The sequence below is a fragment of the Macaca fascicularis genome, chromosome 2 (assembly GCF_037993035.2).
Source record: "Macaca fascicularis isolate 582-1 chromosome 2, T2T-MFA8v1.1".
NCBI lineage: Eukaryota > Metazoa > Chordata > Mammalia > Primates > Cercopithecidae > Macaca > Macaca fascicularis.
This window is the reverse complement of record NC_088376.1, coordinates 75,594,884-75,617,716: the sequence shown is the minus strand read 5'-3', so window position 1 is coordinate 75,617,716 and position 22,833 is coordinate 75,594,884.

Below are 22,833 nucleotides of genomic sequence, written 5' to 3'. Positions count from 1 at the left end.
ACTTTCAGTATAATTGTACTTATAAGTTAAATATCTTTCACAGTCAAACTGAAGTGGTGAAGCACCCCAAAAGTAAGTTACCAAAAAGAAATACCAGTGACCCATAAATATACAAAAGTGTATCTAAATGATCAGTATTCAGCAACTAATTTGGAGAGATAAAAACGGATGATACTATAAGAGTAAGTATAGATTTTTTTTTTAAACAATATTTGACAAAAAATTCAAAACAAACTTAATGCCAAAATTTTGACCAAGGCATACCATATGTATACATTTATTCTATGAAGAATGAAACAAAGAAAATCACAGAAATGCTTGTTTTAGAATATTTATCATACGATTGTTTATGATGGAGAAAAAAGTAAAGAGCTGTAATATGCTACTTTAAGGGTCTGAATTATATAATTGGATAAATTTTTTTTTACACATGACTTTTATAGAGCCACAAAATTATGTTCTTATAAATCTAAAACTCTTCTAAAAAGTAAAGTCTCTTTAAGTAATATTCTTAAATATATTTATAAATCTGTAGATATTCTTACAATATATTATTAGGTAATTAAATCTAATTATGAAGCATTGTTATGATGCCAACAATATGAAATGATAAAAACTTAAATAGAGAGAGAAAAAAGATTGTCATGGGCCAGGCACAGTGGCTCATGCCTGTAATCCCAGCACTTTGGGAGGCCGAGGCAGGCAGATCATGAGGTCAGGAGTTCGAGACCAGCCTGGCCTACATGGTGAAACTCCATCTCTATTAAAAATACAAAAATTAGCCACGCATGGTGGTGGGCCCCTATAATCCCAGCTACTACGGGAGGCTGAGGCAGGGGAATCACTTGAATCTGGGAGGTGGAGGTTGCAGTAAGCTGAGATCACACCATTGCACTCTAGCCTGGGCAACAAGATCAAAGCTCCCTCTCAAAAACAAAAACAAACAAAAAAGATTATCATGATGTAATAGTAAAGTACTTTATGGCGTGCTATAAGCACTTTGAGATGTCTCGTTTAATCATTACTGTTCTTTATGTAGTGTGATTAATTACTGTTCTTTATGTAGTGCTATAAGTGCTTTTATATTTCCAAGACAGATATTACTTGTTGGCTATACCACTGTCCTTTTTCCCCTTTCAGTTCATTCTGTAAAACTCACTTTAGTTTTTCTTTCAAGACAGGTCTAGTAGTAATGAACTTCTTCAGCTTCTGTTTGTCTGAGAAAGTCGTAATCTCTACCTTATTTTCAAAGGATAATTCTGTTGAATGTAGGATATTCTTGGTTGACCGTTTTATTATTCGCACTTCGAACATGTTGGCCCACTGCCTTCTGGCATCCAAAGTTTCTGATAAAAAATATGCTTAAAATATTTTAATGGATTTCTTGTATGTGACATGTCATTTCTCTCTTGCTGCCTTCAAGAATGTCTTTGTCTTTCAGAAGTTTGATTATAATGTGACTCGGTGTGTGCCTCTTTGAGTTCATGTTAGTTGGCATATGTTGCGTCTCTTGGACGTTTTTTCAGGTCTTTCATCAAATCTGGGAAGTTTTCAGTGTTTACATTTTCAGATAGTCTCTCTGTGCCTTTCTTTTATCTAGCTGCTTCTTCTAGAAATTCCACAATCCATATGTTAGTCAGCTTGACGGTGTCCTATAGGTTCTTCAGGATCTGTTCAATTTTCTTCAAATTGTTTTTTTCTTTCTGTTCCTCAGGCTCAATAGTTTCCACTGACCTATTGTAAAGTTCATTATTTATTCCTATTCTTTATTTTGCTTTCTCATATTTGCCTTTGAATTTGTCTAATTTTTCGTTGCAGTTACTGTACTTTTCAGATGCAAAATTTCCTTTTTTTAGTTTTTTCTCTTTATTATTATATTTTGTTCATGTATCATTTTCTTAACTTTTGAAAAATGTTTCTTTAGTACTTTGAACATCTTTTGAAAGAAAAATCTTTGTTTAATAGATATGTCAACAGCTCCTTCTCATGAACAGTTCTTGTCAGTTTATTTATTTATTTATTTTTCTTTTGAATGGGCAGTACATTTATTCTTCTTTGTCGTTCTTGTGATTTCTTTTGTTGAAGATTAGAAGCATAAATCTGATAATTTGTAACTCTGGAAATCAGATTCTTCCATTACCAAGGGTAGGCTTTGGTGTTATTTTGGTTATGACTTTTGTTTATTGTTTTTATTTTTTGCTTGTTGTGAGCTGTGCCTATGCCAAGTATCAGCTTAAAGTGTAAACTTAAGGTCTTCCCATTTCTTTTGAGCCTTGTGTTTCCCTGAACATGTGTGGTCATTTCTAATGTTCCTTATATATAAACTTACTTTTTCATATTCTAGCTTTTAATGTCTGGCTCTCAAAATGGGAAAGGAAGAAAATTGAAGAGTAGGGAAAAAAGAATATAATCCCTTTACATCTTCTGGAATTCACTTCAGCTGCTGAGGAAGGAGGCTTTAACCATGGGACAGGTACAGCATCAGACCATCCCCTGGAAGTTGGAAGCATTAGATAGACTCCTTCTATGACAAAAAAAGGACTTCTGATATCTGTCATTTGTCTATCTCAGTCATCTGTAACTATCCACATGTAGCAAGAGAGATGCTTTCATTTGACAGTATGTTTTGGAAAACACTCCATATCACTACACAGATATATTTTCAATTTCCTTTCATGTGTGTATAGTAACTCATTTATAAATGTGTCATTGTTATTTCAATCAATTCCTTAATGAATATTTGAATTATTTCTAATATTTGCTATTACTAATAATGGCACTAATAATGAAGAAATTTTGTGCATTTCAATTAGCTTTGCATGAGTATGTTTAAATACCTATAAACAAGTCAAGGAGTAAATGGATATGTGATTTGCTAAATAGTGTCAAGTTTTCCTTCAAAAAATTTGCACGATTTTATATTACCACCAATAGTATGCCATTTCTGTAAACATTTAAAAACTATTTACTACTTAAGTTTTTGTTTTTTTTTGTAATATGATAGATGAGAAATAGTGTTACTGTAGTGTTACTTATCTCCTTAAGAGTGAGATTAAGCACCTTCTTATATGTTCAGAGATGTTTGCATTTCTTTTCCTATATATTGAATTTATTTATTTTTCCTATCATAACATTGGTATATATCTTTTTTATTTTGTAGGAGCTCTTTCTATGTTAAGGACATTAACATTTGGTTGTCATATAAGAATATTATAGTTTCTCTTTTTAGGATGATTTTTGTCAATTATTTTATCTGCTATAATTTCTGATTTGCAAAGTTGCTGCAGGTTATTATGCACAGATAATAATTCTTATATTTTTATGGGACATTTAGAGAGCATGAAGTAGCTCTTTTTCTCTTATTTTTGGCATAAATTCTATTTTTTTAGATATGAAGATTATGGCTTATTTTTCTTTTATTTGCATTTGTCAAGTTTATGATTCCCAATGTTTTTCTAAAATTTACTTATTTACAGTTTTTTTTTTTTATTTAAAAAAATAGATGTAAGTCGCACTATGTTTCCCAAGATAGTCAAGACCTCCTGGCCTCAAGCAATCCTGCCTGAGCACCCCAAGGTGTGGGTATTATAGGCATGAAACACTGCACTCAGCCGTGCTTTTTTTTATTTTTAAACGTCCAAAATAATTTAGTTTGATTTTTTTATCTTCTTATTTTTGCATTGAATGGCTGAATTTTACATTGTTAACAAATCTTAAAAAATTGTCATTTAAAGGGAGAATTTGACATATTTATATACATAAGATAGATGTTTGATCTCAATTTTGTCATAATGTTTCATTCCACTACATATGCAAAGAAAAAAAAATACTATGAGGTTTATTTTTTTATCATTTTTCTTTTGTTTGGGTATATTTTTGGAATTTAGTAAGTAAGATTTCTTGGCTGCTTAAAATAAGAGTAAATATGATTAGCAAACAACGTTTTATCCTTTTTACCTTCTCTCACTCTATTAAAATATTATCACTAATATTATCTTAATTCGGGTATTTTCTTTGTCCTGTTTAGTGTGATAAATGTAATTGAACTACTTAATTTTTTGGCATGAAATGAATTTTTTTTGCATCTATCTGACATACACCCTGCCTTTTTTCCCCAAATATCTGTAAGTTCTATACTCTTACATTATCAGATCATTTGTATTTACATAATATCCTATTGCAGTTATCTCTATTTTTAATCTTAATTTTGTATTTAAATATATTTAATGTATACAAATGACCTGTTGCAAAATCTTCAATATCTTGTTTGTTTGAAGTTCTTTCTTTGTTCCTCAGGTACACTGCCCGAATATATTAATGCAAGAGGATTTTTTGTTATTTTGTTTTAGATGCTTTTAGCCTTTATTTACTTTTTGTACTAAAATTTCTTTTGGTTGGATAGAGAAAAATACTTGATTCATATTTTCTTTCTGTTTGTAACCAGTATCTTTGGTATACAATGTTACTCTTCAGACGTTTGATGAAAGCCTGATTTTTCTAAATATAAGAAAATTGGTATTCATGCCTAGGTTCTCAGAAATTTTTTTCTTTGTTTTTGTAGTCTAATAGTGTTGCTATGATAGTTCTCAGTGTCAATAATTATTACTCAGTTTCTCCAGGTAAATAGCATGCCTTATCAGTGAGAATATTTCTGAAATAAGGTTCTCTTGACATAGGTCTATATATTTTTAACATTATTTTTTGCTTTTGGGGGGAAGATAGAGTACTTTTGTGGGAGCTCAAATTAAACATGTGCTAAATAACTTCATCTTCTGCTTATATCATTTTCTCTTGAAATATTTTTTTTTTTTTTTTTGAGACGGAGTCTCACTCTACTGCCCAGGCTGGGGTGCAGTGGCCGGATCTCAGCTCACTGCAAGCTCCGCCTCCCGGGTTTACCTCATTCTCCTGCCTCAGCCTCCCGAGTAGCTGGGACTACAGGCGCCTGCCACCTCGCCTGGCTACTTTTTTGTAATTTTTAGTAGAGATGGGGTTTCACCGTGTTAGCCAGGATGGTCTCGATCTCCTGACCTCGTGATCCGCCCGTCTCGGCCTCCCAAAGTGCTGGGATTATAGGCTTGAGCCACCGCGCCCGGCCTTCTCTTGAAATATTTTCATGCTTTTCTCTGTATCTTGAACTTTTCAATATTTTTCTATTCTAGTCTCTATTTTTATCACAGGGCTTTATGAAGTCTGTATTTGCTCTGTGTTAATTCTACACTGTCATTTCTGAATTTCTTTTATGTTTCACCTACTTGTTTTGTCTAGTTAACAAGAAGAAATTTGGAAGATTTAAAATTATGCCATGGTTTTATTTTCTTGGAACTGAACGTCTGGATTACATAATAAAAATATCTATTCTTTAAAAAGTTAGTCTAATTTGTGAGAATACAATTTGGGCCTTTTAAAATCACTTTTTTGTGTGTAGAATATTATTATAAATCAGAATTATCTTTTGACTTACAGGAAAACTAAAAATACATGGACCTAGAATGTATTTCCAATTCCCCTAATTTTTATAGCACAATAAGGAGTCACCCGAACAATGTGATGAGATAGACAAGTATTAAACATTTTTAGATTCTCATTAAAGAAAAAAAAATGACCACAAATGCCTTTTTTTTTTTTTTTTTTTTTTTTTTTTGAGATGAAGTCTCACTTTGTTGCCCAGGCTGGAGTGCAATGGTGAGATCTCAGCTCACTGCAACATCAGCCTCTCACGTTCACAGCAATTCTTGTGCCTCAGCCTCCCGAGTAACTGGGATAACAGGAGTGAGCCACCTCGGCCAGCTAAATTTTGTACTTTTGGTAGAGACGGGGCTTCATCATGTTGGCCTGGTTAGTGTCTAACTCCTGACCTCAGGTGATCGGCCCGACTCGGCCTTCCAATGTGCTGGGATTACAGGGGTGAGCCACTGCACCCTGCCACAAATGCCATTTTCTGATAGAACCAGGAACTCCCTCTCCTAGTTTTTCTTCGTTTGATTCTGCACATTGCCTCATTTCTTTCCTTTCCGGATAAATTAATATTAGCTAACTTAAATTGCCATGGACCGTGAAAATACATGCTTTCTTCCCACCCCTTCAGGTACTCTGCAAGTGGTAAATACCTTCCCTAATTTACTAAGGATAATGAAGTCGCATTTACTAAGGATAATGAAGTCAGCATATTCTCAGCATACGTAATGAATAGAGTCTCAATCTTCTGGCCTTTAAAATCTGCCTATTTTAGTCGGCAAATAGCAAAACATTCAAATATTAAATTTTCAGTTTATTTCTAATGGTAATATACTTAAAATTTACTTTGATGACTTTTTACAGAATTGAAGTATCATTTTGTCATGAAGGAAAAATATGATTCAGCATCGGTAAACCTATTTTTCCACAATCCCTCTAAAACTGACAATATGCCAGACAGAGACAGATTTAGATAATTTGAGACAGGTGCAACAGTATGCGTATGATAAATCTGTTCTCTACAGACAATGATGTGGATCAGATGGGCCAGGTGTCAAGAACATAACAACCAGCATCAACTAAGAAGACAGGTTTGGAACTGATACTGTTTGAACAGGTGCAAGGTATCTACAAATATAAAAACTATCCATCTATTGAATGGAACATGTCCAGTTGGAATCAGTACTGATTCATAACAGATGAAGAAAATCCAGCAAACACCTGTTAGGTTTTCAGAAGAGAAAATATGTTGGTGCTGTTAACTAGGTTGTCAAATAATTATAAAATGCTATTATAAGACAACTGAAATTTAATTTTAATTTTCCTGTAATGCATCACCATACTGAACTACTTCCCCTAGAGATACGGGTGATAGGAACTCGCCATCAGCAAAGCAACTTCTCCACAGGAGATGCTGGAGGACATCATTTAACATAAATTGGAACTTCACATTTATGGGCAATACCATAAATAGCTTCACAAAATACAACTGAATTGGCTGACTTAACTACATTCTTATAATTGCTATTCAATTCAACGATAGAATTGATTTATCTGGTAATGTACTAGCTCACAGAAGGTTGAAAATTGGATGTCGGATTTTCATTTTAAATCAAATGTGTTGTTTGTTTATGGTCAAATAACTTGTCAACACAACCAAAATAAGGACAAAAACAAAATAACAATTGAAACTACTCACACACATATAGAGATATCAGTCTGAGGCTATTGTAAGTCAGTTCTAGTCTAAAAATTGAAACAAAAGTATGGTTATGCTTGAAAGTGCTCTAAAATATTTCCAGTTGTAGAAATTGGTATTTAATTTGAAGATAAAAATAAATACTTTATAATAATTATTATATATTGTAATGTCTCAGTGTTAAATGCGTATGATTTACAAAAGAAAATATATAATACCTACCAATAAAAAACCCTTAATTGTGTATAATTCACTTGAAAGATGAAAAATCTAGCTTCTCCCTAAAAAAAATAACAAATACATATGCAAATATGTTTGAAATGATATTAATTAATTTCCAAATAATTCAATTTAAATTTTATAAAAATTTTAAGGATGTTATAACAGCAATATAGATTAATTTGGACTATTTATTCTAAAACTAAAATTGAAACCATAACCTTTTCAGAGCAATATCAAATATTTATATTTAAAAATACTTACTAAGTAAAAGTATGCCCACACCTAAAATGGACAAAGTGATTAAATATGCACACACTTGTCATTAATGTCAGTTTGTAATAGATGTCTAAAATATCATTTCTTTAGCATACGTAGTCTTCAAATCTCTGAAATAAAGTGAATCACAAGGCCAACCAATTTAAGTGAGTATAATTCTTGCAAACAATTAAGAGTACATCTACTGAAGCAGTGTTTAGCATCTGAGTTATCTCTGCTGTCATTTCTTTTCCTTAAGTTAATTATTTTATAAATTAGAAAATGAATATCAGAAACTTTAATGAAGACAGTCACAGAAATTTAGCATAGGCCTAGGTTAAGTAGCTAAAACATCTCACCACAGTCTGTTGCTGTTAGAAGGTCCAGAATGAAATCCAAGTACAATATAATAAATTAGCACCTATATATGTAGGCATAAAATTGGTGTGATTTGTAGTGTCTTATCTGCACATACTTTCAAATGTATAATTTATTTTTAATATGCTTAAAAATATGTGCATTTTTGAAGGAAGCATATAATAATTCCTAATAAATACACTGAATGTTCTTTGAGATCTATGGCCTTCCTTTATTTTAAATCTTCACTTCTTTGTATTAGTGTGCTTACCACCAAACTATTGTCTCAAGTTACTTTAAAAAAAATCATCTAGCCTGTTATATTTATTACTTTAATTAATACTCAAATGCTAATTCTTAAAACGTTTTCATCTTTAAACCCCAGTAATCTCTGAATATGATTAAATGGTCAAAGACTATGACTGGTGCCACACATGAGGTGGTTACAGTATCTAATACTTGCCTAAATTTTTGAAAGTAAATCCAGCACAACAGATGCAAATGACACAGTGACTGTATCAAAATCCATTCTCAAGCTATGATTCTTTCCTGTGTTCAGAGGTCCTTTCTATTTTGAATGTTTAGCCTCTGCTTGGCCGAAGAATCTAGCAAGTGACTCTCCATCTCTCCTCAAGGATGGGTCACAACTGGTCTTAGCTAGGCAGAGTGATGTCATTCCTTTTAGAATGATTGTTTTAACAGAGACATGTATTTTTTTCCAGCCAGCGGGATATGAAATAAATTCTGTGGGAGTCATGAATAAGGTTTGTCTTCCTTATAAAAGGAAGCACTTGGGAGTAATTGCCTGTCTTCTTTGCTGCATCACATAACTGCATGTGATACCTAGAATTACTGCAGCAGTCATCTAACTGGAGAGAAGGGCGGAGGAGAGAAATTATTAACACCTGTGGTAATGACAGAAGTAGGAGATTAAAATCACCTGGATCCCTGTGCTATCTATCATTCAACCAGCAGCTCTAAAGTTCTGGAGACTCAGGAATTCTTTACAGTCTTAAAAATTACTGAGGATTCCAAAGAGCTTCTGTTTATGTGGATTACATCTCTCAATATTTGCTGTATTAGAATTTTTTTAAAAGAAAATAAAACATACTATATATTAATTCACTTGATATCAATATATTTATTACACACTATCATGAATAACATGTTTTTTATGAGTGATAACTATATTTTTCAAAATAAGATAATTGTGGAGAGGCATGGTGGCTCATACCTGTAATACCAGCACTTTCAGTGTCTGAGGTGGGTGGATCACCGGAGGTCCGGAGTTTGAGACCATCCTACCAACATGGTAAAACCTCATCTCTAGGGGAAAAAAAATTAAAATAAAATAGCTGGGCATGGTAGCACGCACCTAATAGTTCCAGCTACTCGTGAGGTTGAAGTAGGAGAATTGCTTGAACTCGGGAGGTGGAGGTTGCAGTGAGCCTAGATCACGCCACTGTGCTCGAGCCTGAGTGACAGAGTGAAACTCTGTCTCAAAAATAAAATAAAATAAAATAAAATAAAATAAAATAAAATAAAATAAAATAGACTGTGTGAGAGGGAGCATAACTTTACATTGTGTTCTAATCTCTTTAATATTTGGCTTAATAGCAGAGGGTGGATTCTTATATAATTTTTTGCATTATCCAGTTGTGATATCACACATAATATAGCTCCTAGAAAATGTCACTGTACACTCATGAGAGAAAGAGAGAAATAGGCAAATAATATCTGAGTATTATCTGGAAGATATTTCAGATCCACACTATGAAAACTGTCTTATCAATTCACCCTGAATTAAACACTTTCTAATTATTGTTTTGTGAAATAACATAACTTTTATTACTTAGAGTCCCTTCAATTGATTTTCTGCTGTTTTTGGCTAACACAATTTTAAGTAAAACAACAGTCAAAAATATTTCAGTCATGAGTCACAGATTGTTTTTTAATCTCAAAAAATAGTTACTAAGTTTAGAAATTGTTATTCTCTGTGCTTACTTTCACCTGTGTGTTGTATAACTGGTTCTAAAAGTTGCTGACTCTCTAGGCAAGGAGGGCCATTGGATTAAAAATACAGTATAAATAATTCTTTTGTATTACTAACATATTTGTTATGTTTTTACTTATTTATTTATTATTTATTTATTTTTTTTGATATGGAGTCTCTCTCTGTCACCCAGGCTGGAGTGTAGTGGCGCAATCTCTGCTCACCGCAACTTCTTCCTCCCAGGTTCAAGAGATTCTCTTGTCTCAGCCTCCTGAGTAGCTGGGATTACAGACGCCCGTCACCATGCCCAGCTAATTTTTGTATTTTTAGTAAAGATGGGGTTTCACCATGTTAGCCAGGATGGTTTCGATCTCCTGACCTCATGATCCGCCTGCCTCAGCCTCCCAAAGTGCTGGGATTACAGTTGTAAGCCACCTCACCCGTACTAAATTATTTATTATTAAGAGGTGTTCATTACAACATCTATTAGTTCCTGAGGAGGAAAATTAAAATTGTCATGTAGAAAAGAAAAAAGTATTTATTCCTAATATCTGACTCATATGCAAATTTATAAATATATGTATAAGAATTCAATAATAATTAATAATTTTGCACATATAATTTGGTTATAATATATTGATATTGCCCAGTTAAAGAAAAATAAAATTGTGTAGCTAGAGATAAGTTCAGTGTCAACAAAACTCTAATAAAAACCAACTGTAAAATGGTTTCAAATTTTAAAATGGATTATGTAAAAATAGCAGGAGTTAAAAAATTGTTTAGGTGTAAAGGAACTCACTCAAAGATTCTAATCCTGATTTTATCTTTTATTTTTTGTAATTGCTACAAAAATGCTAAATTAAGACAGCAAAGGCTGTAGAGAACATTAGTTGAAGTAGGAAAGGTGAGATTATACTTGTTTTTTAGGTGAGATTTCCTAGCCACAAAGTCAGAATTGTTACATTGCAACTGTAAATCTGAGTTTTTAAATATTTATTATTAAATAATGAATTAAAATTAAATATGTGTTATAAATTTACAGAAAATTATATACTGGAACTGGAATTTAATTTATTGAAATGGAGAACACTCAAAGAGCAAGCACTTTAATTTGACAATTTGTGGAGTACTAAAATTGATTCCATTACAATTTGAAGTTCAATACTTTTTTGCTAGACAAAATTATAGTTAGAACAGAAAAATTAGTATTTGCATATTAGAGACAGAAATGCATTAAATTTGTGATGATCAGTATTTAAATTGATTTGATAATTTAAAACATTTTAAATAAATTAGAAACAAAATATTGCTTGAGCATGATTTTGAAACTATCTTTTCTGGAAGTAAAAATAATAATTTATTTTTTAAAACGACGTAGAAAATTAGCCTTAGAAACATTTCTTTAATTTTGAAGCCATAGGATGTAATATTCAATTACATTTATCACTACATATTTCAAGCTAATTCTGAATTCATTTGAACTACTTTGAAATATGAGCTGAGTATTGTCGCATTATTGTTGTCTAATCCAACACTGAATTAGTGTTGCCTGTATTTCCCGAATTTGACATGCAGCGAAAGTAAACAAATCTCAGTAAAAAATATTAGCAGCTGCAGGGCGTGTTAAACTAATTTATCATGAAATGCTCGCAACTCAGAAAATTATGAAAATGTTTTACAAGTGACCAAAATAATGTGAACTAAAAAGATATTTTAAACCTTAATTTATTTTCTAGTAGTATTCTAGAATTAAATATTTGAGGAAAGACATTAGTGGAAAATCAATTTAAATATTAATGAAACACAGAAGTTTTATAATGCTTTGAAACTTGGTCTATTGTAAAATTATTTCTTTATGAGAACTAATGGATTTTTAAAACTTAACACCATTGTTACATTGTCTTGTCTTATCTTGCTTTTGCTTTCTGAGTTAAACCTACACCCGAGTTGTCAAGTTTTTGTTTCTGCCATCTGCATTGAAACTGTCATTCAGTTGCCAGGTTTGGTGGCTGCTCCACCATTTTGGCCAAGCAGTATATTCTACCTCTTTGGAATGCTTTCAGTGGGGGTACAGGTTATTTGATTCCACTTAACAGTAAATATTTCTCTTTTTGTGTATGTTTCCCAACAATCTACAACCCCAGTCGAATCTAAAATTTTAATGAGAAAAAAATTAGAAAAACCCTAATTGGTATATGTTCTACAAAATATATGACCAATATTCTTCAAAAGTGCCAAGGGCATGACAAACAAGAAAGGATCAGGCAACTACCAAAGATTTGAAGGACACTAAGGAGACATTATTACTAAATGCAATGTGGTATAAACTGTGCCTTAGAGTAAAAATAAGGCATTAGTGGAAAACTTGGTGGAATAAGTAGCTTAGTTAATAATAGGATTGTATTACTATTAAATTCTCAGTTTTGATGAATGTACCATGATTATGGTTAGAGGAAGATGAATAAAGCTATATAGGAGTTATTTACTATCATTGCAACTCTTCTGTAAATTTATGATTTTTTTTTGGTTTTTTTTTTTTTTGAGACAGGGTCTTGCTCTATTGCTCAGGCTGGAATACAATAGTGTGATCACAGCTGACTGTAACCTCAAACTCCTGGTTTCATGTGATCCTCCCACCTTGGCCTATTTTAAAACTATTTGAAATAAAAAGTACAAAAAGGTAAGTGAAAATATAATAAAAATTGTCAAACCTTTGAGGCTTTCTCCAGGAATTTATGTTATCTAACTATGGATGGGACCAGTAGTGGGAGTGGGAATGGTGAGAAACAAGACAGACATTCTTAATGTATGGCTTTGGGAGTGCCAAAGGTTTCTCAGCCAGAAGTTATGTATTTATCTAGTAAAAAATAAAGTATAGGTCTTCAATTAGTTTAATAACTATATATTAGCAACTATTTTGGCAGGAAGATGGGTCAGGATTTATGTTTAGCGTGAGTAAAATGCTGGGGAATATGATAGTCAAGTTTATTATCCTTATAAAACTTGCATTCTAGTGAGGGAAAGAGAAAAAAGAACAATTAATAAGAACATTGCAGAAATCTATGAATGCCAAGAAGGATGTAAACATGGACTCTTCAAAGGCAATATGGCAGATATTCATGGGCCCTAAATCTAGACCCTGCAGTCTTATAGGGTAAACTGACTCGTGCTTAAACAATAGTATAGAGATCTGTGATATTTGTAAGAGTTTGCAGGATGCAGAAAATATTTTCCCCAGATAACATGTTGTGAGAGTGATGTTCATTGTATTTGTTTGGATTTTAATATGTCCATAGGATTTAAGGAGGATCTAAAAACAAGAAATTCTGAGCCAGCAAAGGATTTACATGGAATATGAAAAACCTGAAGAGAAGCAGTGGAATATTTTTGGGTCCTCTGCAAATCTGACCCCAAAATTTATGTAGTTATTGATCAACAAATATTAAACAAATACATGACAAAGTATAAAGCTATAAATTTGGGATATACAGAAGTCTTTAAAAGCCAAACTAAGGAATTGTAGTTTTACTTATGTGTCACATTAGAATAAAGACAAATTTGAGTTATCAGGTAGTTTCAAAAGATAAAGTTGATAGTGTGGTTTCAAAAAAGAACGGTGGCAGAAAGTTAAATTAGGATATAACAATAAATAATATGTACTTTATGTTTATTAGCCAACCTATAATGTAAGTATAAATTAAATATATATATATATATATAAAAATAAAATATGCACTAGTATCCCTGTTTTGTGGATAATAATGATGGTATTTTTCCAAAGATTAGAAAAAAAATATACCATTATGGTTAAAGAATTTCCCCAGTATCAACATTTATTAAGTGGTAGAGTAGAGATTCAAACCTAAGGATCAAAGAGTTTGAATTCTTAAACCAAGATGCACTGTAATGGGAGAATATGTTTGATCCAAGGTGGTGACCATGGGAATGGAAGGAAGCGTAGATTAAAATACTATTATGAATAAAATCAATAGAATGTGGTTATTTCACAAGGGTTGGAATAAGAGGAGTAATTGATGACACCAATGTTTCAATCCCCTGGGGGGGGGTGGAAAAGGGATTTACTAAACAAAGGATGTTCTTTTTTTGTGAGAATAATGGATGAGATCATCCCAGCAGAGGCTGAAGTAGTAGGGTAAGTTTTGTTAATAAGTACGTATGTTAGATCTCTGTAAGTCAGGAAATGAGTACAGATGAATATATGTAGACATTAGTTGGTGAGTTTTGTAACCTCATCTCTCATTTTGAAAGTTCATGTTTTGGCAAAAAAAAAAAAAAGCAAATGTGCACAATACTATATCTACAAAAATACAAAAGGAATATTAAAAATTAATTTAATTAATAAGGAATTTCCATTGCAGGTAAAGCAAGTGATAAGTGAAGTTTCAGATCTGTTATTAGTTATTTTCATGAAAGAGTCTTGTATTTTTGAATTGTTTTAAAATAATTTTGAATATTTTATGCATTTTCATTTTTATTAATATACATTATATTCTTCATCTTTTCTTTGCTCTCATTCTTTCTTTTGCCATATAAAGCATCCCTAAACAACATTATTTTTAATTCTATTTGCTTCATATAAATAGAAAATGAGATCTAATTGGTTATGGTATCCACTAGCACCTGGGTAAAAGAAACTTTAGAGAAAAAACAAATTTCTGCCTTTCTTTGTCAGTCATTTCATTTAACAATGGTAAATCATTATTTTAATGCATAGGTATGCCACTCAATTTGAATCTAAGAAGTTCTCTTAAACTCTCTTACAGTGAGATTTAGCTGCTTTCTATCTCTTAAGTATATTTCCCTGCTGTTTGATAACGCGATTCTCAGACAGCAGGATCAATGATGTTTTAATGTTCCAGGTATAGAAAAGGTTCACTGCACTTGACCAAGAGTCAGCAGGATGAGCAGGTAACTCATGTCATTTTCTATACAAACATTTTTCTTCAGGGTATCACACATATTTTCTTCCAGTGTCTTCAATGTTCTTGCAAAAGTCTTATCATATAAAGGAGTACCATGAATTAACTCATTTAAATCTTACAAAATTATAGGCAATATTAATTTCATTTTTCTGCCAAGTAGAGAAACATGATAAGTAACATGACAAGAAATCATGCTCAGCCGTTTGCTTCCAAATTAATGTGATTTTTTTTTTCTTTGCTCTGCCCCATGTTGTGGTGGCTCTGTTATTGCCTCCTATGTGACATTGCAATGGGACTTTAGCAAGGTCTTTCCTAGAATGTTTGGAATCACCAGTTGTTGCTTCTACACTTCGTTTATGATATGTTGCTGTCATCGCCATTACAGAGTCTGTGAAGCTGGATTAAAGGACCATCCAAAGTTGCGGCACCAAAACAAATGTGTAATCCCACTGCCACTAGGAGTCTGCCTGTGGTAGATCAGTCTCATCTTAGTTAATATGACATTGTTTGTGTTGTTGCCATTCCACTAAGATACAGTGAACTCTCAAAACATTTTCTCTATGTTTACTGGGATTACCTCTAATTTACATTTCACATTATTTTGAACACTTAAATTTCAAGTGATTTCTCTAAGATCACAGCTACAACTGAAAAAAGGATGAGTGCTTGCCTATACACCTTGCAGTGACTACTCCAGCATGATTTACAGCTCTTTCCTAGTGACATTTTTTTTTTTCCTGATCTATCCTTAGGACATGTAGATCTACAGGAGCAATAATAAGGCATCTATGCCTTTATTTTACTTGATTTTCATTTTTATGGATACATAACGGTTTTACATATTTATAGAGTACATGTGATCTATTCATACATGTATGTGTAATGAATAAATCTGGATATTTGGTATATCCATCACCTCAAACATTTATCATTTCTTTTTGTTGGGAACATCCCAGATCTTCTTTTCCAGTTATTTTGAAATATACAATAAATTATTGTTAACTGTAGTTGCCCTATTTTGCTATTGAACACTAAATCTTAATCCTTCTCTCTAATTGCATTTTTTTTTACCCATTAACCAACCCTTCTTTATTGCCCCTCTCCACTACCCTTTCCAGGCTCTGAACACCACCATTCTATTTGTTACCTTCATGGACTCAATTATTTTAGCTTCCACATGTAAGTCAGAACATGCAATATTTGTCTTTCTGTGTCCGGCTTATTTCACTTAACATAATGTCCTCCATTCCATTCATGCTGCTGCAAAAGACAAGATTTTATTCTTTTTTATGGTTGAATAATATTTCATTGTGTGCGTATAACACATTTTCTTTATCCATTTATCTGTTGATGGACACTCAGTTTGATTCCATGTATTCACTATTGTGGATAGTGCTGTAATAAACAAGAAGGTACAGATATCTCATTTATATACTGATTTCTTATTTTGGATATATATCCAGCAGTAGGATTTCTGGATCATATGGTAATTCTATCTTTAGTTTTCTGAGGAGTCTCCATATTGTTTTTCATAGTGATTGTACTAATTTACATTCCCACTAACAGTGAAACTATGCTCCCCTTTCTCCACATCTTCACCAGCATGCATTACTGATTGACTTTTTAAAAATAACATTTTTAATTGAGCTGAGATGATGTATCTTTGTCGTTTTGACGTGCATTTTCCTGATAATTGGTGAAGTCAAGCATTTAAAATATATACCTATTTATTATTCTATGTTTTCATTTTAGAAATGGCTATTTCAGGGTAAAAAGAACCCCTCCTATCAGGCTCTTTAAATATTAAACAGCTTGGGACTTTGAGACCACTTTTCCATGACATCTTAACCAGGGGAATGCTAACCAGGATTATGCAATGCAATCCTCAAAATTTCTCTGACTCAATTAAAATGGCTGGCTTAAAAGTGGAAAACTCCTAGGTTTGAAGACTAGATAGATAGATGATTGAGATAGATAGATAGATAGATAGATAGATAGATAGATAGATAGATAGATAGATAGATAGAGTCCTCTGAAAGTGAGTTGAATTATCAAGGCATGAGATTCTGTTACAGATTGTTGTAAGTATCTCTTTTCATGTAGGGAAAAACTGAATAAAAAGAAAACAAAATACAAATAAAATTTTCTAAAATATGCAAATGGAAGTGTGATGAGAGAGCCTCATTGAAGGTCAGAATATTCTTCTAAATTATTTAGGATTTTAAGAGGCTATACACACCATTCTCTTCATATTGACAAACAGTGAGAAATTAAAATCTTCCCTTGAGTCCATTAGGTTCTTTGAAAAGTTTCTGCAAATAGAGCGTTGACACAATACTTATTGCTACAAACCCATGTCTAAAATCTTCTTTAAATATATATGTCTTATGTTTTAGCCAATGATGTGGTATATCTCATAGCCATATTCATGTAAACTATTTCAATTATTTGAACCGATCAACTCGTGCAAGACATGCATATATATGCGTCTACATCTATGTATAAATGTATATATAAATATATATATTTATATGTAAAAACATGCTCTTAAAACTTAATGGACTCCAAGAGAGATTTAGTGTGGGAAGCATCAGAAGTTCTTACTTTAAAGAAATGAAAAGCATAGGAATTTTTCAGGGAAATTTAAATGAGAGGATTTAAATTAGAATGTTATTTCTGGTTCTTTATAACCCAGCAATGTTTTTATTAATGGTATTAAAAAAAGAAAAGAAAATGTATAAATAAGGCTTTGTAGGAGCATTTTCACATTTATCAGTGACTACATAAAGGTTAAAAAAAGTAAACCCCACCATTGATTGCATCACTCTAATACACACATCATCATAATTGTAGTGAATATCTCTTCACTTATTTTATTATAAATATATAGGCTTATGTACCCATTGAAATCTCATCTACTATTTTATCAATGCTGTCTTTACACTGAGTTATATTAACATGTGGTCTTTATGTTTCCTAATTCCAGTATTCACCTGACCTCAATCAAAATAGTGTTGACTACAAAAGGCTAAACATACATTTTATCACATATATATAAAATAATGCTCCCAGAAACATGCCCTCTGCTTAGAAACATTGGTTATCCTCATTCTTTTAGGAAAACAGACACATATATCATGATAAATATCTTACTTTTCTCACTTATTTTATGGTGCAGGTACAGTGTAGAAATTCTGATACTCATATGACATTTAGTTCTAAGGAATAGCCAAATAATATTTCATGATCTTGAAATATTTATGCAACTTTTCTCCTAGTGCTTCCTTATTGAAGCACTTTCACTTTCTTTCTTTCTGGGTTTTTTTTTGTTTGTTTGTTTGGTTTTTTTTTTGCCTTTGCTACTACAAACAATGGTACATAAAACATTCTAAAGAATAAATTACTGAGAACAGAGCTTTCTAATATGATATTCTTTTATTTTTTTGATACAGAGTGCCAGGAATTGAATTGCTGAGACAATGAGTACATGTTTAATGCAATAGTTTTAAAAATATACTTTTACTTCTATAGTATGGAGTCCCAGAAATGTGGTTGCTGAATCAATGGGTACATTCGTAATGAAATTGCTTTTGAATTACATTTTTATTTCTATACGATAGTGTTCCCTGAATGGGATTGCTGAGTAAATGTATACGTTTTTAATGTAATAATTTTCAAATAGTGATCTAAGAAAACCAAGAGTTTGGAAAAGGCTTTTGTTGTTATTTTGGCTGTTTTTTAAAGGGGCTGAGAGAAATGTCTACTGGGTGATACTGGGTTCACTTTCATGTTTCAACCACAGAAGTCTTCCTTTTATACATTTGATATATTGCTATCGTAGCTGTTGATAGCTATCTATCAGAATCAATTTTCCTTTCCCTGGGCATACATCAACACTATATTTTCTAGCTTTCCTTGCTTTTACTTGCCACTGTGTGACAGAGTTCTCGGCAGCCGAAAAAGAGCAGAACAAATGAGATCAGTGACTTCCAAGCTTGTCCCATAGAAGAGTCCCATATACCCTCCATCTATCTTCTTTCTGACTGATCCAGAGGAGGCTATCATGGTTGGTGAACTTGTAAGCCACATTTTGAAGCTTGGAGAAGCTCTGTAAGTCTAAGTGATTATGGGGAGAAAGTCCTATTGCTGACTAGAGAAACTCGTCTTGGAAAAATAATTTGTTTAAAAAAGTATTATGTTTGAACCATGATACACTTTGAAATCAATTTGTTACACAGGTAGCACCAACCTAACTAATAATTGCATGACTTGAGCAGAGAAAAAGCTTTTTGAAGTCTGGTACTCTGTTTCAGTAATGTCTTACTTATTTTTTAATATAATTTCTGAAAGAATAAATAACTTAATTTTCTAATAATAGTGACAAAGATGATGATTTTCAAAATGAAATAAAGCAAGTTGTTTAAAAAAGTGCAATGTGCTCTTACAAGCTTGAAGCTTAGGAATTATTTCCAGCTTCAGATCACAAGAAAATAACACTAAGCCATATATATATTTCAATTTTTCAACTTCTATTTCAGAGTCTTATAAAAGATAAGAGTATGGTCTGTCTTTTAATAAATTAAGCTTTGGATGTTGATAAATGTGTGATAGTCTTTAATAAAATAGGATAAAATCAAGATTAAAATGTGACCACTGATAATACTTGTGATGCCTGTTAACAAGAGCAATAGTAATATTACAAAATAAAGACCAGGAGAAAGACATTATTCCTTTCCATGAAATAGAAATACATTACATCAGTTTCTTTCCCTTTTCATATGTTTCCTTCCATCATTAATTGTATCATGAAGCAAAATTAGATTTGTCTTTCAATATTTGTTCAAAGAAAAATATTATTTTTTCTCTTTATTTCCTTCCTTCCTCCCTTCTTTAATAATGTCATCAAAAAGTCATTAAGCAAACAAGCATAGAAAGAGGCCTGGTGAGTCCTGCGGTCCATGTGAGGAAGCAGGAAAAATATAGTGTAAGCTGTTGGTGTCATAATGTTGGTTATGTATAGGAGATTGAGAAATAACTAGTAGATAGATTTCTCAATATTAGATAAAACAATTACAAGTTTGAAAAGGAGGGAACCTAGAATGAATATTGTGGTGATGGGATAGAATTGAAGTTATTACTGTAAACTAATATAGACACACACATATATACATATATAAAATATATTTAAAATAGATATATAGATATTTATATATTACATACATATTTACATACACATACATATGTATGACTCAAAATTATGTACACATATGTTCATCTATGTAGTATATGGCTACACACACACACACACACACACACACACACACATCTTTGTCCTCCTTTTGCCCAGTAAAAAGGCCACAGAGTACCAAGCAGCAATAAAATAAGTGCTGAAATCTTGGTTTCTGAATTCATTTCCCGCTAAAAGGAACCAGATCTCCTTGAAGAAATGGCTACTTCTAAAATTGAGAAAGGGAAAGGACAATATAAACCTGTAATATCTCATGTCAAAAATTACAGAATAGAAGTCATTTATAAAAGATTAAGTTTAAAAATAGAACATTGTATACTTGCGGTTTGGTTTAGAATAGTATTTTTAATCTACAGTTTATGGCTTTAAAATTATAGTTACATAGTGGTCTATATAAAAGTTAAAAACAATATACAATAAACTATTTTTACATTTTAAATATGGAATTCTATTTCATTATGATTATTAAGTTATAACTATCATATTTTCTTATATAAAATGACATCAGAATATATCATTGTTATGATAATTTTGTGCTAGTTTAAAGAGAGACAAAGTAGCCAATGGAACAGAAGAAAGAGTCCAAAAACACACCATACTTCTGTGGTCACCTTATTTATCCCAAAGGCAATAATACAGTGTAAAGAGGAGAAGATGGGCTAGGTGCAGTGGTTCACACCTATAATCCCAGCACTTTGGGAGGCCGAAGTGGGTGGATCATCTGATGTCGGGAGTTCGAGACCAGCCTGACCAACATTGTGAAATCCCGTCTATACTAAAAAAATATATACAAATTAGCTGGGCTTGGTGGCGGGCGCCTGTAATCTCAGCTACTCGGGAGGCTGAGGCAGGAAAATCACTTGAACCTGGGAGGCAGAGGTTGCAGTAAGTCGCGATCTCACCATTGTACTCCATCCTGGGTGACAAGAGTTAAATTCCGTCTCAGAAAAAGAGAAGAGAAGACGGTATTTTTGAAAAAGTCTTTTGACCCATTACCCTCACTCACATCATACACGGAAGTCATTTTAAGATGTATTGAAAATTTAAACAACAAGTAAAACAATAAAATTTTTAATTGAAAATATAGGAGAAACTCTGTTACCTTGGAAGAGCAGACTTTTTTGACACAACACAAAATTTATGACAATGACCGAAGAAAGCTAAAATAAGCTTTATTAAAATTAATAAACTTACATTTAACAAAATATACCATTAAGAGAAAAAATCGTAATCTACTAATTGGGAGAAAACATTAACAACATATACATCCTTCAAATAACTCATTATATACATATAAAGAGCCACAAATTAATGAAAACACAGATAACTCGATGGAAAGAAATGCACAAAACACTTGAATGGATAGCTTGATAAAAGAAGATATCCAAATGGCCAATAAATATCTGAAAAATTCTGCAATTTCATTAGTCTTCAGATAAATGCAAATTAAAACCACAACCTGATACCACTGCATGCACTTCAAGGTAATGGAAAAGCAGAACATAATGTGAGCCAACCAACACTATCATGTACTATTTATAGGAATATATGTTGACACAAACACTTTTCTAAAGTGTTTGGTGGTATCTGTTAAATATGAACAAATACATACCATATGACCTAGCAGTTTATTCTTAGGTATATGCCCGATAGTTATGCCTGTGTATATTCACCAAACAACATGTATTGAAATATTTGTAGCAGCACTATTTTTATTAACCCTAAAGTTTCAGCTAATTGTGTGTGATTATTAGGAGAAAGAATAAATAAATTATGGTACATTAATGAAGTGGAATACTATGCAACAATGAGTACAAATGATATAGCACTACCTGGAAAAAAAAAGAGATAGATTTTATAATCATAAAATTAGGTGAAAGAATCCAAACTTAAATGATTGCACTGCATGATTCTATTTACATAAAGTATAAAACAGCCCAAACTATTTTTTAGGTTAGAAGTAAAGAAAGTGAGTATCTTCAGTGTGAGGAGGGTATTGAGTGAAAGGAGCATGAGACCTCTTCTAAGAAGCAGATAATGTTTCTCCTTAATTTGAGTGCTAATTACACAGATGTCTTCATTTTGGGGAAAATGCATTGTGCTGTATATTTATTTCTATGCGCTTTTCTGTTTTATATATATCTCAATAAAAAACTGAAAAAAATGGAAGTTACGAAATAAGAATAGATCTTCATCATACACGGAATGGAAACTGAATATAAGAAAGCACAAAAAGTATGAAGCTTATAAATGTGAATTAAAAGTTTATAAAGTTAGATGTTACCCTGATGTGATTATTATGCATTGTATGCCCGTATCAAAATATTTAATGTACCCCATAAATATATCCGTCTACTATGTGCCCATAAAAATTAAAACAATTTTTTTAAAAAAATTAAATGTATTCATAATTACTTTAGTAACTTATTGACAGTCATATTTAAATAAGTGTGCTTTGGAATAAATCATATAACTCGATTAAAACTTTCTATAGCTTTTATGAATGCTAATAAGTTTCATTTCTGCAGTGTCACTAGGTATACTTCTGAAAAAGAGTCTAGTTTCACAGCAGTTCTCACTATAACCATGTAGGAATTTCTGACATGGAAATGTTTTCCCTGTAGTTTTGTAAAATTTACTCTCCCTCTATATATATATA